This window comes from Protopterus annectens, chromosome 1.part2 (assembly GCF_019279795.1).
Source record: "Protopterus annectens isolate FY-2018-M chromosome 1.part2, PAN1.0, whole genome shotgun sequence".
In the NCBI taxonomy this organism is placed as follows: domain Eukaryota; kingdom Metazoa; phylum Chordata; order Ceratodontiformes; family Protopteridae; genus Protopterus; species Protopterus annectens.
The window spans coordinates 380,407,381-380,430,392 of NC_056727.1; positions in this window are offsets into that span (position 1 = coordinate 380,407,381).

Here is a 23,012-nt window from a genome sequence, read left to right on the forward strand (position 1 = left end):
ACGCACACACACGCACACGCACACAAACACACACACACGCACACACACACACGCACACACGCGCACACACACACACACACACACACACACACACACGCACCCACACGCACACGTACACGCACACACACACACACTTTTCATTTTTTTTAAACGTTTCTCTATATATTTTAATTTTATGCCTGCCAAACAGCAGAAATGCTGCTAGTGAATGTACAGTAATGCCAACCGTTAGCTTCCTTACTGTTCAGGCTTCATGGCACCTTAATATGCTGCCGTGAAATGGTGAACTTGTTTTCAGCAAGCATTATCTGTACATTAACAACCCTGCTGGAGGGCATTCATTCTCCATTCAGGGTGCTGATGTACAGATTGCCCATTCTCTAAGTTACAGTAACAGTGCTTCAAAAACAGTTCTTGCAACATACATATTAACACTAAAACTAGTAGTATGCAATAAATAATTTTTATTTTCCTGGTGTACAGAAAAAATTATCACTTTAGGTTTAAAATGTTTCAAAAGCAGTCTTTTGACATACAGCTTCAGAATTAGTCCAACCACAAGGATATGAACAAACATTAGGCTAGTCTTCGGAAGTCAGACATGTTTTAAAGTGTATTTATTAAATACAGTTTGAACCTCATTTTACAATGTTAGTGACCTCCTAGAATAAAAATGTATAGGTGTTATCTGTAACAAATAAAGCAAGTAACAGTTTCAATCTATTTTAACATATGTTTTTATAATCCTGTAAGCCTGTTATATCCAGATATGGATGAATTGTATATAGGATTAGGGTGAATATGCCAAAATAATGATGCCAGGAAGTATCCTCATTATGTATAAGCAGGAAACTGCATGGTAAAGGATAGAGATACTCAAAAACAGTAAAGAATAATTAAGCATTAAATGGGTTGAAATTTTTCTTTTTTCAAGGTCCTTTTTCTCACCTCTGCCTGCCTACCAGCAAGACACCTCCAATGAGAGGAAGCCACTTTGTTGTCTAGGATGACAGAATCTATTTCTTTTACAGAGAGAAGGGGAAACAGCAATTTTTGCCTGAAAAAAAAGTAATGGAAAAATAAGAAAGCACATGTGAAATTGTTAATATCTATATGTATATCTTCATCTATCTCTGTCGCTAGCTGTTTATCTATATATGTACTTATATATTATATTTACTCTTGGCTTTGTGCTCTGGGTCATGACTGAAAATGGTGCATGGATCAGCCATCTTACCTAGGTAATAATAAGTAAATAAATTACAATTAATGGTTTCAAATGTGCTTTATTTTCTTTCACTTTCTTATTTAAGTTAGAAATTGTTGTTCTCGCTCTCTCTTTTTTTTTATTGGAGTACACCTATAATTTCTCTGTTTACGTTCTCCTGTTTTTTTTGAACCTTTCACCTTGTTTATTGTCTTCAACCAGAAGTTATATGTAAGCATGTGGCTTCTGAAAGTATTTGCACTTTTATAGGGAACAAAGATGTGCACTAGAATCTTTCAAGTACCATAGAAGTTTTAAAAGCATACTGCTTTCCATTTATTTATTCTCTGTCTTTCATTCTGTCTCATTCTCTCTGTACCATCCCTTATCTTTGTAAGTATTTTTTCCTCATATTCAGTGCTTTTGTTTAATTCTGTTGATTATTACCCATTATGCACATGCTCCCACATAGGCTGATAGGTTTATACAGGGCTAACAACCATCAGGGCCTTTATAAGTCTAGTCACACAGCCCAGTCACATTGTGTCCTCGTGTACCTTGGGTGTCTATTCAGAGGGGTATGTTAGTTAGGAGATAGCAAAGGGTTTTGTGTGTGTTTGTGGGGGAGGGGAAGAATGCTAGTTAAAGAATATTTGCTCATGCCCCTGTCCATCTGAGACATGAGGGCCACACCAGGGATGAATTTTTGATTTCCCATCCAATGGTCAAGTTTACATGTGAAGAGGTTCAGTGATGAACTCTGTTTCACATGGATGAGGACCTTGGGTATCATCGGTGATATGGGTACTCATGGTTTAATTTCTCCAAGTCTGTTGGTAATGGGTGATCCCGTATGATATAAACTTCATCATTCTCTATAATGCTTTGTGGCTCATGTTTCCAATCCATATCAGCTACTTCAGTATTGTAATGTTTGCACAATTCCGAATGCAACAGTCTTACCACATTATTATGCCTTTCAGTACACAGACTCTCTGCCATTAGTGTATCATACCCAGTAAGATATTTGGCTCTTTCCAGTTCTGTTTTACAGAACCTGCACTTGTCTTTTTCTTCCATATATTCAATAGACTTTGTAAACCAATATGTCTACAGTCCATTATCCTGGGCAGCTAATATTAACCTTTCATTTTTTTGGTTTAAATTCACCTCTCCTTAACCATTCCTGATTCAGATTCTGATTGATATGAGGTTGTTCCATGAGTTTTCTGTACCTGTAAATATGTTTATGCCTTTTCCACATTTTTTACCTTCTCATCTGATCCTTCTCCTTATATTTTTTCTGTTGTTTTCATCACATTCATTTGCTACCTGATTTTTGTCTGCATCTGGTTTGATTTCCATTCCTGCTTGACACAAATAGTATTCTGCTTAACTAAGCAGGGAAGTCATCTTAGGTGTGTTCTCTTCATGTTTTCAAACCTTTACCATGTTTGGATCTGGTGAAGTCAGGAGATATGCATGCAGTCATACAATTTAAGATCTATACATATAATTAATTTTGAGGAGACCCATGCCTCCTTCAGAACAAAGAATATATATTCTTGATTTACACTGATTTTTTTATATAATTTGATAAGCACAAAGCATTTTCCTTGTTTTCCTGTCCAACTGATCCAATAGTTTTTGAGGCCAATCAATCATCCCAAAACTGTAAGGTAGAAGAGGAGGAGCAAATTGGTTTATAGCTTGGACTTTGTCCTTAGATGTCAGGGTCATTTCCATTATTAATCTTAATCTTATAAAGTATTCCTTACTGAGTTTTGTTTTCATTTGTTCATGTTTTATTGTCAACCCTTCAAACATTTTCCATATATTTATACACTCCCTTTTGCTCTAGGTCTTTTATATTCCTTCTTTAAATGATGCTTTTGCACATTTAGCAAGACCAAAAGACATTCTTATATCATCCGAGAAAGTTTTAACCACTTGCAGTTGAGCTTTCAACTCCTTATCTGATGAGGTATACAGTTTTAAATAATCCACAAAAAGAGCATGAAAAGTCTTTATAGTCGATTGTTTTCTGGAAGCCAAATTGCAAGCATGACCTAATCTGCTAAATTGACAGCTTAATGGCTTAAGGGCAAGACAAAAGAGCATCAGTGAAAGAGTCACCCTGGAATATCCCCCTATGATTTTGTATCCCTGGAATAATAATTTGTCCTTTATCATGGCTTAGCTGCAAAATGGATCGCCATTATTTCATGGTCACTGTAATGTAATTGATCGATGTAGGGTATTCCTTATACATCTATAAGCACTCCTTTACCCATGAATGCAGGATGCTGTCAAATGCTTTTTTTGTAATCTATCCATCCCATACTTAGATTCTTCTCCTTTTTTTACAATTTTCCATTATGACTTTATTTAACAACAAATGATTCTTTGTTCCATTTGAATTTCTTTTGCTACCCATTCATTCTATTGCCATGATTGAGTTATCCATTAAATGACTATAAACTCTGTCTGTATCAGTTCCAGTATATAGTTTATGCATTGTCTGAAGGTAGTTTATTGGTCTACAGTTTTTAGGACAGTGTGCAGGTTCACTATTAAAGAGCAATGTCACTTTTCCTGTTGTAAAGCAGACTGGTGTCTGCTCGAGATGCACATAAAGTAGTTCTTAGTCAGGGCTAAATCTTTGCGTAAAGATGTTAATACATTTAGCCAGAAATTAGTAACTGCATCTGAGCCTGGGGATTTCCAATTAGGAGCTTTTCTTTCAGTTTCTCTAGTTGTTTCTTAATTCCATTTCATATCCTACGCACTTAAATCTGTTACTGTTTTTTTTTTTACTTTTTATATCCATTCAGAATCTTTATTTTGTCCCACAGGGTATTATATTCATAGATATTTCTCCAAAATGTGTCTATTTCTTCTCTTTTGGTGTTGTTTCTATCCCTTTTGCTTTGTTTCATAATTCACTATAAAACTTTTCTGGTCATTAATGAAATGTTTATTTTGTACTTTTCCTTTATATTTATCTACATATCTTCATACCGTGGTGGTACGGGCAGTAGCATTGTTACCTCACAGCAAGAGGTTCTCCTATTCGATTCTCAGCTGGGCTTGGGAGTGCCTTCTGTGTGGAGTCTGCATGTCCTCCACACAGTTGGGTAGCGTTCGAAAGACATGCATGCGTAAATGGGCGTGCCTTCGTTGAAGGTTGGGCGTTTAGCTGGCACCTCAGCGTTTCGTAAAAATCTACTGCCAATCATTAGCGGACCGGAGTTCCACTGTGGCGACCTCTTACCGGGAAAAGCCAAAAGACAAACAATAACAACATCATCTTCTAAGTGTTTCTGTTTGTGATAATATCTTAAGTTTATTATTTGCAATAATGTACCATAGATCCTGGCCTGTTCTGATACTGCACATTGTTTTTCACATATATTTTTCTAAATGTTTTTGTTAATCTGTTCCCTCTTCTATACTCTTCTAACAATGACACTTCTTGTCTTAATCGGTTTATATAGTTTTCTCTATCCATTGCTTCCAAGATGGCATTTGTTTTTTCTCTTCCTTTCCCTTATTGGTCTATGTTTTGTGGTAAAACTGTATCTGTTATTAATTTAGCTGCACAGTGATATATTCTATTAACTTCTATTACATTCATGAATTTTTGTTAATAGTCATGATTATTGTGTTCATCTGTTTTTTTTTTCAGATTTCTAATATTTTGGGTCTTATTTACTTTCTGTAATCTATTTCCTTCATCAATATTGATATGTCTATCCATCTCTATTAAATCAAGCAACTCTTCCCTTAGATCATTTTCTTCTAAACTGAGGGTACATTCTTTGCTCTCTGTTTCCTGTGGGCATTCAAAAGGAAGTTTCAGAACATCTTCCTGTGACATATTCTTTTCAGGTGCAACCAGTGTCATCCACTGGTCTTTCATATGGGAACTTACCAGCCTATCACTCCACAACTTCAGAGTTGCCATTGTTTCCTGCTCCTTCCCCTTGCTGTGCAACTCCACCTGAACGTCTGCACTGATTTACTATTACAGGCTCCAGAGCATCTTCATATGGTAAATGATCAGATGCTTCCCATTTCACCTGTTTCTCCTTAATTTGGGGACTTGGTATTCTGTCATGCTGTGACATAATCTGTGTTAAGACTTTCTATATTAAATCCTACACTTTGCAGATATTCCATAACTTCAGCTTCTAATTGTTTAACTTCTACTTTACTAATGTTCTGTTTTATGTTCCCCTTTGTGATCTTTTTTTTGTATTGTGAAATTTTCCATATCTGGGTGCATTTTCCTGTATTTCTCTTTGAATATCCTTACAGCTGCTTTTTTGTATTGACTAGTTTGGCTTTCCCCTTTGTATAAATATTGTACCATATTTCCCATGCCCATGTTTTTTTTTTGTACCTTTCAAAAATCTCTAGTTTTTGTTCCTTATTTTCTGTCACTTCTTTTTCCAAGCATCCCAAAGCATATGTGTCTATGTCATGTTTTTTTCATATATCCCTTGTATTAACACACATTTGCATTTGAAGTTTTGTCAGTTCTTGTTCTGCAAGTATTTTTCTTTCCTCTAATTTCTTTCTTAATCTTTTTGAATATCTTCTATCTGGACATTCTGGGCTTTTTGCATAGTAGTAACAATACATAATTTCTTACCTATCCTCAATAGTGCAATCTTTATGGCTCTTTTTTGGCCTGTCAGTTTTTTGTATTTTTTGTGGACTATGACTTCCTTCTAGAACAGGCGCGACACCCTCCCCGACCTTGACCTAAACCCCATCAAGTGCCTATGTTTCCTTGTCTTGAGGATGCTACATTGTCATTTTTCCAGTCCTGCCACCAGTGCACCTACAGGAATTGGGCACTTTTTTATCCTGGGACTTGTGTACCCAATCGTCTTTTTCATTTTTTACCTACCTCTGTCCATGATATAGGCTATATAAAATACAGTGTCATCATGGCGGGATTTTGTGAAAACTAGTTGATCACATGGAGGTACTGATGAAGGCCTGAGGATGAGTTCAGTTGCGGCAATACTACTCTCTTTTCATTGCTGAGTTTATCATCTCTTCATTCAGACTCCGTATCATCTTTCTATTCGGACCCCTGAATGGGTTCCAGTTTGACTAAAGTGATATGAATTAATGAAGGTAAATGTTCTGTTGGCTAAGTAGTTTTTTATACAAAGTCACTGCTTTTCTTGGCAAGCCATAACATATTAATTTATGTAGTAAAATGTTATAACTGGTAGTACTAAATGCTGCATTTATACCTAGAAAAATGGCACCAGTTAAAAGGACAATTTCAGTGATGGAGAAACTTTGAAAAGTGTGGATGAATATTTTTCTTTGTGTTCAATCTCCTGGAAATAAAGCTTTTCAAAGATGTTAGTAAGAGGACAGAGATTAGCAGTGAGGATATGGGACTTTGGAAAGTGGTACTAGTAGTGCATATTTAGTACCAAGGGGCAGAATTCTTGTGCTGATCTGTATGACTAAGCTACTTATTATCCATTTTGTGTAACTTCAGAAACTTTTTATACACTCATTATACACACAGACTTAATTTTTGCCTGGAAATTAAATTAATTTTCTTTCTAGAAATTATTCCATACACTTATTAGGCTTAGAATGATCTCTTCCTACTTTTCCTTCTGAAGATTCAGTGCTTGGCCTGGAATAAAATAATTTCTTTATGAAGATGTTCAGAACACCTGATGTATATTTGCTGTGTGGCAGCAAGCTAGTCTTGCATTACTGGTATTTGAGCAACTGAATGGCAGTGTAACTACGATTGCAATATGAGTTTGCAGTTGTGTTTATTTCACTGGTGTTTTTGTGTTATGCTGAGTGCATAAATGTGAAGGACAATGACTTTGAAGATGTGCCTGAAACTGCTAAAACCGATAATCTATTGAAATAATTCCCCAGATTAATTAGGTAATACATTGAAATAATTCTCCACAATGACTGGTGCTCTCAAAGAACAGTTCTTAAGATATTTATCACTATGTGATTCCAAATATCAAAAAAAAGACTTTACACACATATCACTACATCAGTTGAAAATATTACCTATAAATATTCTAGTTTAATCTAGTTTATACATTTGTTTTTTCTTCTTCTTCCATACTTCACTGCAGCTGCCCAACAGCTGCCACCAGCTCCTCTATTTTTAATCATGTCTATTGCACCCTCCTTAGCCTCATTGGGCTCACTCAAACTGATGTACCAGGCAGTTGAGAAGATGAAGGAGCCATGGCATTGTCAAACTTCTGCTACTGAGTGTAGTCTTACATGCATGTTCACATACACATAAGCAGTGTACACTATTTGCAGTGTGTAACACACCAGGCATTTAAAGCTGCTACTGTAGTGAGCCTTGGGAGCATCCCCCACACATGCAGAACATGTGAGACAGCATCAAACCTTAGTCCCCCCCATCGAGTGTCTATGCCACCAGATGAACATGGTCATCTGGGGCACAGCCAAGACTAGTTTACTCATTTAACCAAGTATAGATGGATGCTTTTCAGCCACAACCTTAACCCTAAATCGGAGTACCCAAAGTGACAATACTCACATATACAGAGAGGCCATGCAAAGTGGACTGGTCGTTATGGAGTATTTCTAGCAATGCAAAGGCAGGACTTGAAACCAGAATTTTTTGAGGGTAAAATAAGAGTACACAGAAAAACATTAAGAAGATATACCTCTCCTCTGCACAGACTGTGACTAGAGATCAGGACTGAGACCCAGACCATCAAGTTGTGAGGCAGAAATCTTTTAGCCACTAAAACACAATATTTAAACTCTAGTCATATGATAATTAAACTCTAGTCATATGATAATGTGTTTGCATGTTGATATGTATTTTAAGTCCATATGGTGAATACAACAATGAGATTAGGACATACAGGATAACAAATAAAATGCTTGTTTCACTACTATAAGTGAATGTCAGAGGTTTTTTTTTGTGTGTGTGTGTGTGTGTGTGTGTGTGTGTGTGTGTGTGTGTGTGTGTGTGTGTGTGTGTGTGTGTGTGTGTGTGCATGTGATAAAGTCTCTCATCTATGGTTACAGAAATGCTATTACAGTGCACCAGTAAAATGGCATTATTTAAAAAGACTCTAAGGAAAGAATGGTTCACTGACATCTGTGCAGTGGATGGCATTGCTAGGATGGAAAATCCGGAATACATCATTTTGTACTTTATAACTGCATATGGTTCACTTAGGGACTACAGTGAAACATTCAGGTACTGCTTATGTTAGAATGTTCATTACTTAATTGCTCTTGGAGAACTTGACTTAGTAACTGGAAGAAATGTATGCATTTAACTATGTATTGGTTCAGTATGTAGTTTAAATGAGGTGCTCCTTTCCACTGGAAAGGAAACTTGCATAATATTTCAGAGGGAATGTTCCAATGTTTCTGTATTTTTTCTGATCTATCTATCTATCTATCTGTATATATGAGAGTAATATGAGATATCCCTGCACATATTTTATTGTGTAATGAATCACTGAAATTTTTCATCTTTGGTACTATTTGTCAAACTCTATAACAGTCGAACTTCATTACATCAACTGCTAAATAATTCAAATGATTTTTGCCCTTTCTTTGAGTTTATGTGAACCTGAAGTTATTTTATTAATTTCTGGAGGTGTGTGGGCAGAGTCTCCATGTCAGGGGTTGGGGTGAAGGCCCCTATATAAAAAGATATTTGTTTCACTTTTGGTAATGACAAATATAACCTATTGCTTTGCATTTGAGATCACTTTTTTGCAATGATTTATGTGGAGATTAATGGTAATCACTGATGTGTTTTTTGATGTTTTGTGTTTTGATCAAACTCACCTGTGATTATTCATTATAAACTCATATATATATATATATATATATATATATATATATATATATATATATGTGTGTGTGTGTGTGTGTGTGTGTGTGTGTGTGTGTGTGTGTGTGTGTGTGTTTGAGACTGTACATGACACTTGGTACTGTATGCACTTCACCTGAGAAGAATACATTTAACTGTTCATGCTGCTTCCTTATCCCAATTTTAGTGAAACATCCTCCATGAAATACACTGATGAGGTCATCCTGACAAAAGTTCACACTATACCCTTAAGATCAAACTTTTCCTGTGGTGTGTGCAACTAATACAGTGCTTTCTACATTGGGAAACTAGATAGGTAAGAATTTAGATGCTAAACATTGGAGATGTGCAAGTGTGTGAGACTGATTATTACACTTGGTGCTGTGCCCACTTCCGCTGAAAAAAATGCATTTAACTGTTAACACAGCTCCCTTATCCCACTTTTGGATGAAGCATCCTCTGTGAACCACACTGATTAGATCATCCTGACAAATGTGTCCTAGCTCCCCTTAATAGTCAGAATTCTCCTATGGCACTTGTGACTAATACAGTGATCTCTACATTGTGTAAGTAGACAGGGATGAGGTTTGATGCCGAACATGGAAGACTTTCGTTTGTGTGATACCATGTGTAATACTTGGTGCTATATTCACTTGTCCTGAAAAAAATACATTTAACTGTTCACACAGCTCCCTTATCCAACTTTTGGATGAAACATCCTCTATGAAACACACTGTTAAAGTCATATTGACAAAAGTGCACTCTCTAGCCTTAAAAGTTAGAGTTTTCCTGATACAGTGCTTTCTACATTATGTAACTAGTGATTATAACACTTGGTGCTGTGTCCACTTCAGCTGAAAAAGTTTCTCTGATCATGTAGCCCAGGCTGGTATGACCCTGACCTTGAGCAGCATCTTACCCTCACCTAGAATGATGCCACAGTACAAAGACAAAATGATCGATTTTAACAATTGGCTAAAATGTTGGTGTCATTCAAAGGGGATCCAGTGTCTGTCAGCCTGGGATGACATGCTCGACAAGCCACGTTGCTTCGCTAGGGACGGCTTGTACCTGTCACCACTGGGCTTTTGGATATTGGCAAAGGCTCTTGCCACCCCCATAGTGCCTTTTTTAGGCAAAGCTCAAAAGTCAAACCCACCCCCATAGACAGCACAAGGAACAAGAAACTAAGGGTAATGCTGCTAAACGCCAGAAGTCTTAACCTCAAGATGCACACACTCGAAGCTCTCCTCAGTATGGAGAACATTGATATCTGTGCAGTGACAGAAACCTGGTTCAAAGCTCCAGAGAGCACCCCAGCACTACCAGGCTATACCTCGTATCATGCTTTTCGGCCCCAAAACCCGGACCGAACCACAAAAGGAGGGGGAGTTTCCATATTTATCAAGGATATCCACACCTCCAGGTTAGTGGCATTGCAAGAAGTATCGGAGACCATCCATGTGCAACTAACAGTGGGCAAGACTGCTTTTCAGTTTATAGCATCCTACAGACCACCCTCTCAAAGTCAGGAATCCCATTCGGCTTTCCTGAAAACATTGGAGAACATGAAGATCTCTCCGAACACCATTATATTGGGTGACTTCAACTACCCAAACATTGACTGGGAGCACTACTCAAGCCCCAGCACCTTAGCCCAAAAATTCCTGGAAATTATAAACTCAAATGCTATGGAACAACTAGTCACCACTCCCACAAGAGGGGACAACATACTAGACCTGATCATTACCAACATGGGGACTCTATGCTCCACACCAGAAGTATATCCCTCATTGGTAAGATCAGACCATAAATTAATTTCACTGGATGTCCACATCCCGACCCCAACCCGAGCCCAGAAAACCACAGTGAAAAACTTCTCAAAAGCAAACTTCTCACTTCTCAAAACTGAAGTGGAATCCTTCAAGGCCCCAGGGCCAGTGGAAACTACAGCCCAAACTGCAGAATCCTATATAAATGCATTCTATGGACATCTCTAGGAATGCATGGATCATGCTATCCCAAACAAAACCAAGACCCAATCATCCAAAGGCAGGCGTCCAGTCTGGTGGACCCCTGCCATAAATAAACTGTACAACAGAAGGAGGAAGCTACTACATGATAGAGCAAAATCCCTAATAGGGAAGGCATCTCTGATCAGTACTAGCAAAAAATACGATCCCTCATAAAATCCTCCAAGGCCAGCTTCGAGAGAAAAATTGCACAGGACACCAAAGACAATCATAAGGCTTTTTCAGTTATGTTAGAAACCTGGGATGCAACTCCCAGACTTGTTCTGAGTTGATTCTAAACGACAAAAAATACACTGAACCCACAGACATCGCCAACATCCTGGCAGACAGGTTCAGTGCAAACCCCTCCCCAAAAGAGCAAGTATCTATCCCGACAGAGGGCTGCCTCCCAAACATCTCAGATGCTCAGGTGAAGGCTGCTCTCTCCAAAGCAAAAAACACTGCTTCCATGGGACCAGATGGCATCCCAGGTTGTGTCCTACATGAACTACAAGAGGAACTAATCCCTCAAATAAAACAGCTATACAATCTCAGCCTCACTACAGGATATGTGCCCACAGAATGGCGTACAGTAACAGTGGTCCCACTCCACAAAGGTGGAGCCTCTACGGACCCTGGAAACTATCGCTCCATAAGCCTGACTAGCTTAGTCTGCAAGGCTATGGAGAGGATCATCATGGAGCTCATAAACAAAGACATTGGGGACCTAAGACACTAGATCCTACCCAGTTCGACTTTGTCAAGGGCAGATCCTGCCTTTTGAACCTGTTTGACTTCTTTGAAACAGTCACCAAAGCCATAGATGAAGGGAAGGTAGTCCACACAGCCTATCTGGACCTTGCAAAGGCATTTGACACAATACCCCACTCGGGCATCATAGATAAGCTATCCAGCTTAAATATAAACCCCTATGTCACAAGATGGGTTGCAAACTGGCTCAAAGACAGAACCCACAGAGTGAGAGTTGCTGGAGCCATGTCAGACTCGAAACCAGTCACAAGTGGTGTCCCAGAGGGTTCTGTTCTAGGACCACTCTTGTTCGGTATATACTTTTCCGAGGTACAGGCAAACGTGGGAGGACTATGGCTCACCAAGTACGCAGACGACTGCAAACTGGGCGCCATAATCAAGTCTCCAGCTGACACAAACATCCTTCAAAAAGGTCTCACAGAGACAGATAACTGGTGCCAGCGCCATGGTTTAAAGCTAAATTCCAAAAAATGTATAGTCATACCCTTTGGCAAAAACAATGTGCCCACAAATTACCACATAGGCGGAAACCCATTAAGTACAGAGAAAGTTATTAGGGACCTGGGGACCCAAGTTGATAGCAATCTCTCCTTTGAAAACCACATTGCCAAAGTTGTTAGAAAGACCTTCTACATAGCCCACCTCATCACGAAGGGTTTCACATCTAGATCAAGAGAGGTAATCGTGCCCCTTTATTCATCCCTCATCAGGCCCATCATAGAATACAATGCCCCTTTTGGGATGTACCTTACCCGACACCTGCAGCAATTAGAAAGACCCCAAAAGTATCTCACCAAGAGGATCAAGGGTCTCAAACAGATGCCATATGCTGCTCGGTTAAAAACTCCAGCTCTACTCAGTTGCATACCGCCTACTTGAGGCGATCTATGCCTGACATACAAAGCTATGTCAAATCCAGAATTAATGGACATGCTCCACCTCAGTAAATCTAAATCCCTTAGAGCCACACGCTCGAGGGACTTGAACCTCAGCACAGAAATAAATAGAACTTGCTGGAGGGACAGGTTCATAACCTAGAGGCTCCCTTCGCTCTGGAATAGAATTCCAGTTCATGTGAGGCAGAGCACCTCACTGAATCTCTTCAAGAAGAATCTCGATAAGTGGATGGGGGATCGTAGGTTTGTCCCAGGGATTACTCCCGTGTCACTATTAGTCAGAGGCACAGTAAACTAAACCTTAAAAAGGGCACAGTATACTCAAATCAAGGGGTGGCGTAAGCCATACAGAATCGGGCTAGGCTTATAATTGCCCCAGGGCAGATAGTCTAGTATGAACCTATGAACCTATGAAGATAGGTAGGAGATTTGATGCTCATTGTTGGAAATTGTAGTGTCTGTAATATTTGGTGCTTTATCCACTTTCCCTGAAGAGAATGCATATAACTGTTCACATAGTTCCCTTTTCCCAATTTTTGCTAAAACAACCTCTATGAAATACACTCATGAGGATGAGATAATTCCAACAACCCCTTAAAAGATAGGCTTCTCCTGTGGCACCTGCCACAAATACAATGCACTCTAGATGGTGTAACTAGAGAGGTAGGATGTTTGATTCCAACATAAAAGACTCAAGTACTTGTGTATGTGTAAGACTATACATGACAATTGGTGTTGTATGCACCTCCCCTGAAAAGAAAATCTTTAGCACACAGCTCCCTTATCCAAATTTGTACTGAACCATCCTCTATGAAACACATTGGTGAGGTTATCCTGACAAAAATATTCTTAAGATCCAAACTTTTTCTGTGGTGCTTGCAACTATCAGAGTGCTTTCTACATTGTGTAATTAGATAGGCAGGAGATTTAATGCTCAGCATGGAAGACTTGTATGTGTGTGACTGTGTAAGACTGTGTGCAACCCTTGGTTATATATCCACACACAAGTAGCAGTATATCAATTGGAAGAATGTGTCCCCGGATAAAAATCCACAAAAAAATGCAATGCACACAAAATGACGAGTCCATAGTGATAAAGGCAGCCGATAAGGGAGGCCCTACAGTCATAATGGACAAGTCATTTTATAATTTTCAAATGATGTCTTTGTTACAAAATCCTGATGTATACAAGCTTATCAGTACTACTGATGCTGAAATTATAAAACAAAGGTTTAATGCACTATTATATGACTGTTTACTTGAGCAATGGCTGCAGTGGTGGTGCTGCGGTAGCGTTGTCGCCTTACAGTAAGACGTTGTCCTGTTCGATTCTCAGCTAAAAGCGTCCTCTGTGTGGAGACATGTGTGAATGGGCGTACCTTCGTTGAAGATTGTGCGTCAGGGCTGGCAACTTGGCACGTAAAAATCTACTGCCAATCATTAGCGGACAGGAGTTCCGTTGTGGCGACCCCTAACCGGGAAAAGATAAAAGACACAACAACAACAACTTTAGGAATGGATCACTAAAGAGAAATATGATTATTTTTTTGGTACCAAACCCACTGATCCCCTTGATACAAGGTATCCCCAAAATTCATAAAAATCTTACACACACCCCCTGAGACCTATTGTCTCAGGGAGGGGATAGTTAACTGAACCCATATCAGTATACATAGAAAAAATGTTGAGGCCCATAGTAAATATGAATGAGGAGATTTTGACAGTTTTTAACTGAGTTGTTTAAATGTACAGAAGCAATGTCTGATTTAAATGAAACACTAATGATGGTCACATTGGATGTCAGCCCCTTGCTCACCTCTATTCCAAATGATTTAGGTATAGAAATGTTAGGACAATGCTTAACACAAGAAGGGACATATACAGCTAGTACAGTGGAACTTATATGTTTATTAATGGAACAGGTACTGGTTAATAACATAATGATATTTGACCACAAAATTTATAGTCAAAAAGAAGGTGTGGCAATGGGTACATCTAGTGCGAATAGTTAAGCGAATATAGTAATGGCCAATTGGGAAAAGAAATATGTGGTAAATGGAAAATGGCAACAAATTAGGTTCTACAAATGCTTTATAGATGACCTCTTCCTGTTATGGCAGGGTACTGAGTTCGAGTTAATCAATTTTCACAGGAGTTTAAATGAAAGTACAACGTTTTTAAAATTGGAGATGAAGTATTCAAATAATACTATTAGCTTTCTTGATGTGATAGTAAGCAGAGATCTAGAAGGGAGATTTTTGACCCAAGTACATAGAAAAGAATGTCATAAGAACACATATGTACACAGAGGGAGCATGCATCCCCAACACATTTTTAAAAATGTAATGAAAGGACAAGCACTAAGAATATCCAGATTAACAGCCAAAGATGCCACATTTGAACATGAAGTTGTAGTCCTGAGCAATAAGTTTATACAGAGGGTGTATAAGGAGAGCGAAATAAGGAAAGTAATGACTGATGTTAAGGCTTTAAGACCAACTAGGGGTAAACCCTATTTTTCGCAGCAAGGGGGCCAGTTGGTGGAGGTCATGAAAACACATTACAGCAATAATTTAAAGATATCCACGGATTACACAAGTGATGTTAATATAATGAAAGACGTTGTGAGAAAACATTGGCCTATACTCACAAGTGACTCACAAATTAGAGAGATAGTGGGAGATGAACCTGAATTTTGTTACAGGAATAAGAAATCACTGAAAAGGCACCTTTGTTATGGTAATGAAGTGAACAATGGTGTAGGCGATAATGTAGGAATGATTCCATGTGGAAATTGCAACCAATGTAAATGGATAGACCCTAGTAATAGATTTAGACATCCTGATACAGGAAGAGAGTTTGTGTTTAAAGTTGCAGCAAGTTGCAATACTCAACATATAGTATATCTTGCAGTATGTAGCACATGCTCAAGTTACTATATAGGAAAAACTAATAGGGAGTTTAAACTGAGAATAAGGGAACATTTACAGAGTATAAATAATCTTGAAAAGACTAATACCTTGGCCAAACATGCATTGATTGAGGGCCCCACACACACCTTCCATTTTATGGTTATTGAAGTGATTAGAGAAAGTGAGAGAGGAGGTGATATAATCAATAAAACAGAGACGTCAGAAGTGAGGTGGATAGTCTGGTTAATGGGTAATAGAGGTAAGGGACTTAATGACAGAATTCTACTCAAGCCTATATTAAAGAATAGGTCTTTACAAAAATGATGAAGTAGATTATACACATTATATAGGAAATTATGTTCTTGGAAATTAATGTTCTCAGTTGCTACAAGTTATTCATTGAAAGTGTATGCAATTTTCAAAGTTACAAGAGTATAATCCCAGTTCTAATGAGTATGTGAGATCTCTAGAGTTATTAGTTTATACTGACAATTTTACATTTATTTATTAGAATATTAATTGTCACTATATTGTACACATGAAAGTCTTTCATATATATTTTATTTATACATTTATATGTTTTATAAATGGTTTTAGTAGTTATAAATTTGTTATTATATGTGCACACACAAAAGTTTGACAGCAAGAATGATTTTATATTGTGTTAGTATAGGCTCCCTGTAATTCATTGCAAATGGTAAAGAGCGCACAATGTATCTTTAAGAAGTGTGAATGATTAGTTCTTAATTGGCGATTGTTAAGCAATTGTTTTATATAAAAGGAAGTATTTGCATTTTGTTTTTATGGTCTGATGAAGTGGGAGGTATTCCCATGAAAGCATTTAACTGTTGTAATAAAGCCGTTTTCTTTTAACCATGGAAAAATAATTTTTTGATTCAGCTTGTTTTTGCATTACTGGGAAAAGACTTTAACTGTTCATCTGCCTGGTTTATGATCCCTGGATATTTGTTTGCCTTGGTTATATATCCACTTCCCATGAGAAAAATGCATTTCACTGTTCACACAGCTCCCTTACCCCACTTTTGGATGAAACATCCTCTGTGAAACACACGTGTGAGGGCATCCTGACATAATTGCACTCTCTGCCCTTAAGAGTTAGACTTTTTCTATGGTGTTTGTGGCTCAAACAGTGCTCTTTAGATTGTATAAACAGATAGGTAGCAGGTTTGATGCTCAACCTGAGTAATGTATGTACATTTTTGTATGTGTGTAATGTTTGGTGCTGTGTCCACTTTTCCTAGAGAAAATTAATTTAAATGTGTACACGGCTTCTTTATCCCCTTTTTCTGAGGCTTCCTCTAAGAAAAACACTGAAGAGGTCATCCTGAGAAAAGTGCACTCTCTATCCTTAAGAGTCAGATCTCTTCTATGGTGCTTATGACTAACACAGTGTTTTTTACATTGTGTAACTAGATAGGTTGGAGGTTTGATGGTCAATATGGGAAATTTATGTGGGTGTATGAGTAATACTTGGTGTTCTATCTACTTCCACTGAAGAGAATGCATTTAAATTTGCATACAGCTCCCTTATCCCATTGTTTACTGAAACAAACTGATGAGGTCATCCTGATAAAAGTGCACTCTCTACCCTTAAGATTAGGGCTTCTCCTACAGTGCTTGCAATTAATACAGCTCTTTCTACATTGTGAAGCTTGATAGGTAGGAGGTTTGTTGCTCACCATAGGGAAATTGTGTGTCTGTGTGTGAGTGTGTGTGTGTGTGTGTGTGTGTGTGTGTGTGTGTGTGTGTGTGTGTGTGTGTGTGTGTGTGTGTGTGTGTGCGCGTATATATAATTACAGTTAGGTGAGCATATTCTAAATCAATGTCTACTCTGGATAAACATTTTAAGCTGCTGCATGACTCCAACATCTCCTAGTCCCAACTTTCACATCCACAATTTGTTTGCAACAGAAGGGTTTAGCTAGTCATGCTACTTGTATTCTTCTAGGTACAATTTTTTACACATTACTTAAAATATATGGCTTGCTTAGGTCATACTGTGTCAGCAGCTGTCTAAATTAATGCTTCCAAAAAGAGTGTCATATTTTGAAAAGAAAATATCCATTTAATGTTTTTGGAGGGGAAATTTTACAAACATTTGTTAAGTGTGAGGGGGGACCATTTCCATTTTAAAAATAACAGGTGTTTTTGTGGGGCAAAAATAAGAGCACATGATTACAAAATTACATTATCTGCCTCCATCCCTGGTGCAACCCTCTAATGAGGTCATTCTTTCACAAGTAAGTTGTCACAATTTAAATGTCAGACTTCTCCTGTCGTGCTTACATGTCTTACAATGTTCTCTAGAATGTGTAATAGATTGTAGGTGACACGAATACAGCAGTGCTTAACTAAGTGTGACTGCAAATGAATTAAAGATTGTTTTACACACATTTGAAATGGCAACTTTTACAACTCCAGATGGCTGTAAAAGTCATTTTACCAGATATATCTTCTTGATAATACATTGCTGATGTCATCCCTTCATAGATGCTGCATGTCACACTTGTACTCAGTATTCTCCTGTGGTGCTGGGTGCTGATAATTTGCTGTATAGGTGGTGTAACTGAACAGGAAAGTGTTTTAACTCCCTCACTACTTAAATCTTTACAGGTGAGTGTTGCTTCCATGTGTTTCTGCAGTCACATCCTACTGATACCTCTAGGTGTCACATAATGCTTATTCATATTTGCATTAATAATTCTAAAACAATGCTAAATACAAATAGTATTAAAAGGTCTCATCTTATAGATTACATAATGTCAAACACAGCAGTATTGATATATAACCTCTTATTACGACAGGTAAAGATAAATGAATGGTTCATATAATATTTATTTACATTGTTATAAATGTCATGTATTTCTAAATATATTGGCAACCACATAGCACAGACAGAATTGCTCAGTCTCATGTGAAAGCTCTCAGCTGGGTGCACAAAATGCTGCCATCTGTATGTGTGTAACTTGAGTAGCTGCTGAGATATCGAAAGTTGTTTAGAAAATATTGCAAACTTAATAGTTACTCCCTGGAATTCATGAAGCTCTATGCAAGAATAACTATTCTTGCATGGAGTGGTTCATGTCCGTTTAGAATAGCAGTGTGCCTTGCATATGCATGAAGGCTCGCTGCTGTTTAATCTAAATGGACACAAACCATGAATTAGTGCAGGGGGCATGTGTCAGCAGTGCCTGCACACGTAACACACCCCCTTCGCTCAGAAAGTGCTGTAGTCACTTTGTGAAACAGACGAGTGTTAATTTACATAATATTAGAGCCTGGCTCTAATATTATGTACTAAACTGGTGTCTGCAGACACTGAAATGTAAATAGTTAACATTTCAGTGTCAGCAGACACTGAAATAAAAAGAAAAGAAAACACAAACACACCTAGAAGGCAGCAACCTTCAAGTGCACCCCCCCCCCCGAATGTATGCACTCTTGCCCTACATGCATGGAAGCAGTAGGGCAAGAGGAAATCAATAAAAATACAAACAATATATATTTATTTTTTCATTAAATAAATCCAAAATATAAGTGGTGCACAGCTTGTTTGTGTGGTACGCCACTATGCTTAGTCTGGTTGAAATCCTGAAAATGATAGACAAGTGCTACTGTAATAAACACTGTCACCAAGCTGCTATAGTGTAGTGGTGCTGCCATAGTTTAGCATGTAGAACATACTCAGTTCTAATCCCCCCTCTGCCAATTTATTCAATAAAATTTTAAGGAATTTGAATGATAGATGTCAATCATATGGCTGACGTATAGCACAGTAGGGGTGGGAATATGTAAAATATAAATGTAAAAAATACTTTATAAATTTAATGAAAATAAATTAGATTTAATAAATGCTTTGCTAATGTAAGCATTGCTTACCAGCTTTCAGCTGTGCTGATCTGGTTTAAGCATTGCTATGCGGACTTGCATGGAGCTAAACATAGTTCGGCATTTTAAAACTAGCCAATAAAGAAAAAGTGTGGGAAAACTGCCCTATTTAAACCACACAGTTGGGAATACAGCCATAACAATTTGGGATTGCTCACAGCAGGACCAAAATGTCTGATGCAGGTAAAGATGTTAGCTTCCGAGTGCAACGTTGGGGCATCCAGGAGTCCAGGGTCATGGTTGGGTTCCTAGTAAAAAACATGATGCCAGGCTGCTGCAGGGCTGGTACCAGGGTTCCCAGTACAAAGTGGAGGCCTAGGACCAGCTTGCTTGCAATCTCACCATTGTCACTGGCATACCCTGAACTGGTAAGCAGGTACATCACCACCATAATGACCTGAAGCAGAGGAAGGGTGCACTCTTGGATCAGTGGATCCAAGAAGCCAAAGCACAGGATGTCCCATGTGTCTGTAAGTATGCAGTCTTATGTATCTCTAACTAAGTATTGAAAAAGTTCAACTTGTGAGCTGTGCAGGTTTGATTAATGTGTCATGTCTCCCCATACAACTACTGTGGAGATGTCTCAGAATGTCGAGGCTCGTGCCCAGTGACTGGCACGGCTGCATTGGCATTATGGTGAGTACAGAATACCCCCTAATATTAGCAGTAGGAAATCAAAACTCTAGTAATGGTAGTACTGCCTGTATATATAATTGTGCTGTAAAAGAAAGGGATAAATGCCTGTGTCAGGCTGCTAGCATTACAATGGAGTATTTCCAGCTGATGTGTAATACAGATGTCAGTAGCAAACAAGGTGCAATATGCAGGAGAGGAATATTAGAATATGCATGAGATTGTCTGAGTGAACCTGCCAAGAAAGTGCCATGTCAGGGCTACTGTAACACTTAGAAATGGAAAGCATTCCACTGTGCAACTCATGCAGGAATAGTAATTGTGGATTTCTGAGTTGTACACAGATAAGTATGTCAAAACTAATAGAGGTGATCCCAAACACTGGTGTGTGTCATCTCACTTGTACCTGAAAAATAGAAATGTGTATGTCCTGCAGAATGCATTAACTGAGGTGAACTGATTTAGCACTGCTTGTCTGAATACTTTAGAATGGGCATGTCAAATAACTTGAAAAGTAACAGTATGTATTTCCATCAGAATGTGTTTTACTTGTGTGTCTGTCAGCATTGTCCTGTGTTAACCTTTCAATTTCAGCTGTATGTATCTGTGAATGTACTGAAAAATGTATAAGGCTAACAGGTGCAGATGTAAAACCTACACTGTGTACTCAGGAATCTAAATTGCAGTATGTAGTTGTAAAACAGTCAAATGTGCAATCCAGCTAATGTGCATGTTTCTCACCAGTGACACCAGGGTCTGTTGTGTATGTATAATCTGTACTGAAAATGGGAAACAAGTAATGTAACATGTGTTAAGAAAAGTACTGCGCACAAAAATATGTACTAGATAGAAATGTCACAAACAACACACAACACCTTCCCAGTAGCTCAGTCTGATAACGACGAGGCTTGCAGTTCAGTTTTGCACACACACTCCACAGTTCAAATCCTGGGACCACCACTAACATGTCAGTCTGTTTCTACAGTTGTAAACTGTAATCTGAATAGAAAAAGTAATGTACTGCAACACGTGCATTTTCCGCACAGGTAAAGAAATCTGAATAGAAATACTAGTATGATGTGTATAACTATGAAAGGTGTACAGTTGCTGTGTTGATCAGCCCCAGTCCTACAAACAGATGCAAGCTAGACATCTGCACTCTGCAGTCTGGTCCAGACAAGACCCTCATGTGTCACATTGTCACGGATAGTTTCCCCAGTTGACATGAAATCCGCACACAGAGAATGTCATAGTAGATGTATCTCAAAGGCACAACACACTCCAGTGCCTGCAAATAATATGTGAATCTGAAATATGTGCAGAAACAGCAATGTAATGTGCACACAGTTCATCTGCACAGGGCCCACAGGTAATGAAATTGGTATAGAAACTGGTATGATTTGTATAACTAAAATAAAGGTACAATTGCTCTGTTGATATGTACAGCTGTTGGTGTGCTGTAGCAGCCCCATGGCCCAGGTAGCATGTTAGTGTTGTCAGAATGTAGACTAGTGAATAGCAGTGTACTGACAAATATATTTGATAGCAGTTGTCAATTGAATCTGTTCCGTTCCCCCACCACTCACACTGAAACCATGTTCTGTTCCTAAATAAACCTCTACTGTTGGGACCATTGTTCTATTGGTTTATCATTGTTTAAACTGTGTGCATACTAATAATTCATGTTGAATAATCATTGTTATTGCCTCCCTGACATACCACTAACTGGCATGCTGTTGCAATTGTGAATGCCATTCCATACATGCACGGGTTCTGTTTGTTATGGCACTGTTATAATTGCACTGTTTTGGGTAAATGGGAATATCCACGCATGCTATTTTGACTAATGTTGTAATGTGTTGTGCTTGACTAACCAATATTCATTGTTAATTTCCCCACCCAGTGGATCCACCTCTCCCACCCCACCTGGCTGAGGCACCGAGTCCCAGCACGTCTGGGATCCAACCCAGACCTCCTTCATCTGCTGGTCCTGCACCACCCTCTGGTGGAACCTCCCGCAAGTGGGCACTGTGAGGATGTTGTCACTGAGGATGAGGTCTTTGGCATAGTGTGCAGTGTCCTCTAGAAAGAGCTGGGTGACTGCCTGTGCCAGGTTGAGGGCAGGCTGATGCAGCTAGAGGGGCAGGTGGCACCTCTAGCTCAGTCCCCAGCACAGCTTGGGGCTGTGAAGGAGTAGTGATGAATGCTATCGGCTGGGGACATCAGTGCCACTATTACCATCTCGGGGACTCATGAGCCTTGGATTCCCAACCACCTTCCCCGTCAAGGTGTTTACCCCCCCTGTGTCATACAACTCCCCTGTCTGCTGTCTTGTCTGTCTTGTCTGTATTCAAATGCAACCTCTACTACCAAACCTCCCTCACCACACTTACCTATAATCCTTTCTTAACATCCCACTCTCACCTTAAAAAAAAGGAATCTGTCCCCCAGAAAAATCACGTCCCATACATAGCTCTGCATTACACCCAGAGACATGTACCTATCACACAATCTAACCCTACCAATCATCCATATTGTATGGTGCCCACACACCTCCCTGTAGGGTGTGAGGCTCCAAATTCTAAATTGCCCACATTGAAAGTAGGTGTTGATGCCAAAGAAATGCAGAGCTATGGTCCTTTCCTACACCCATCCTGCAGATCCCTACCTGTTTCTCCTCTTGTTTTTCCCCATTCTTGCCCCAATTTCACCACTTTCCTATCTCCCTTTTTTTCTTTTCTTTATTTGAAATTAGCATGGGTTTAAGTGGCTGTAAACAGCTGTAAG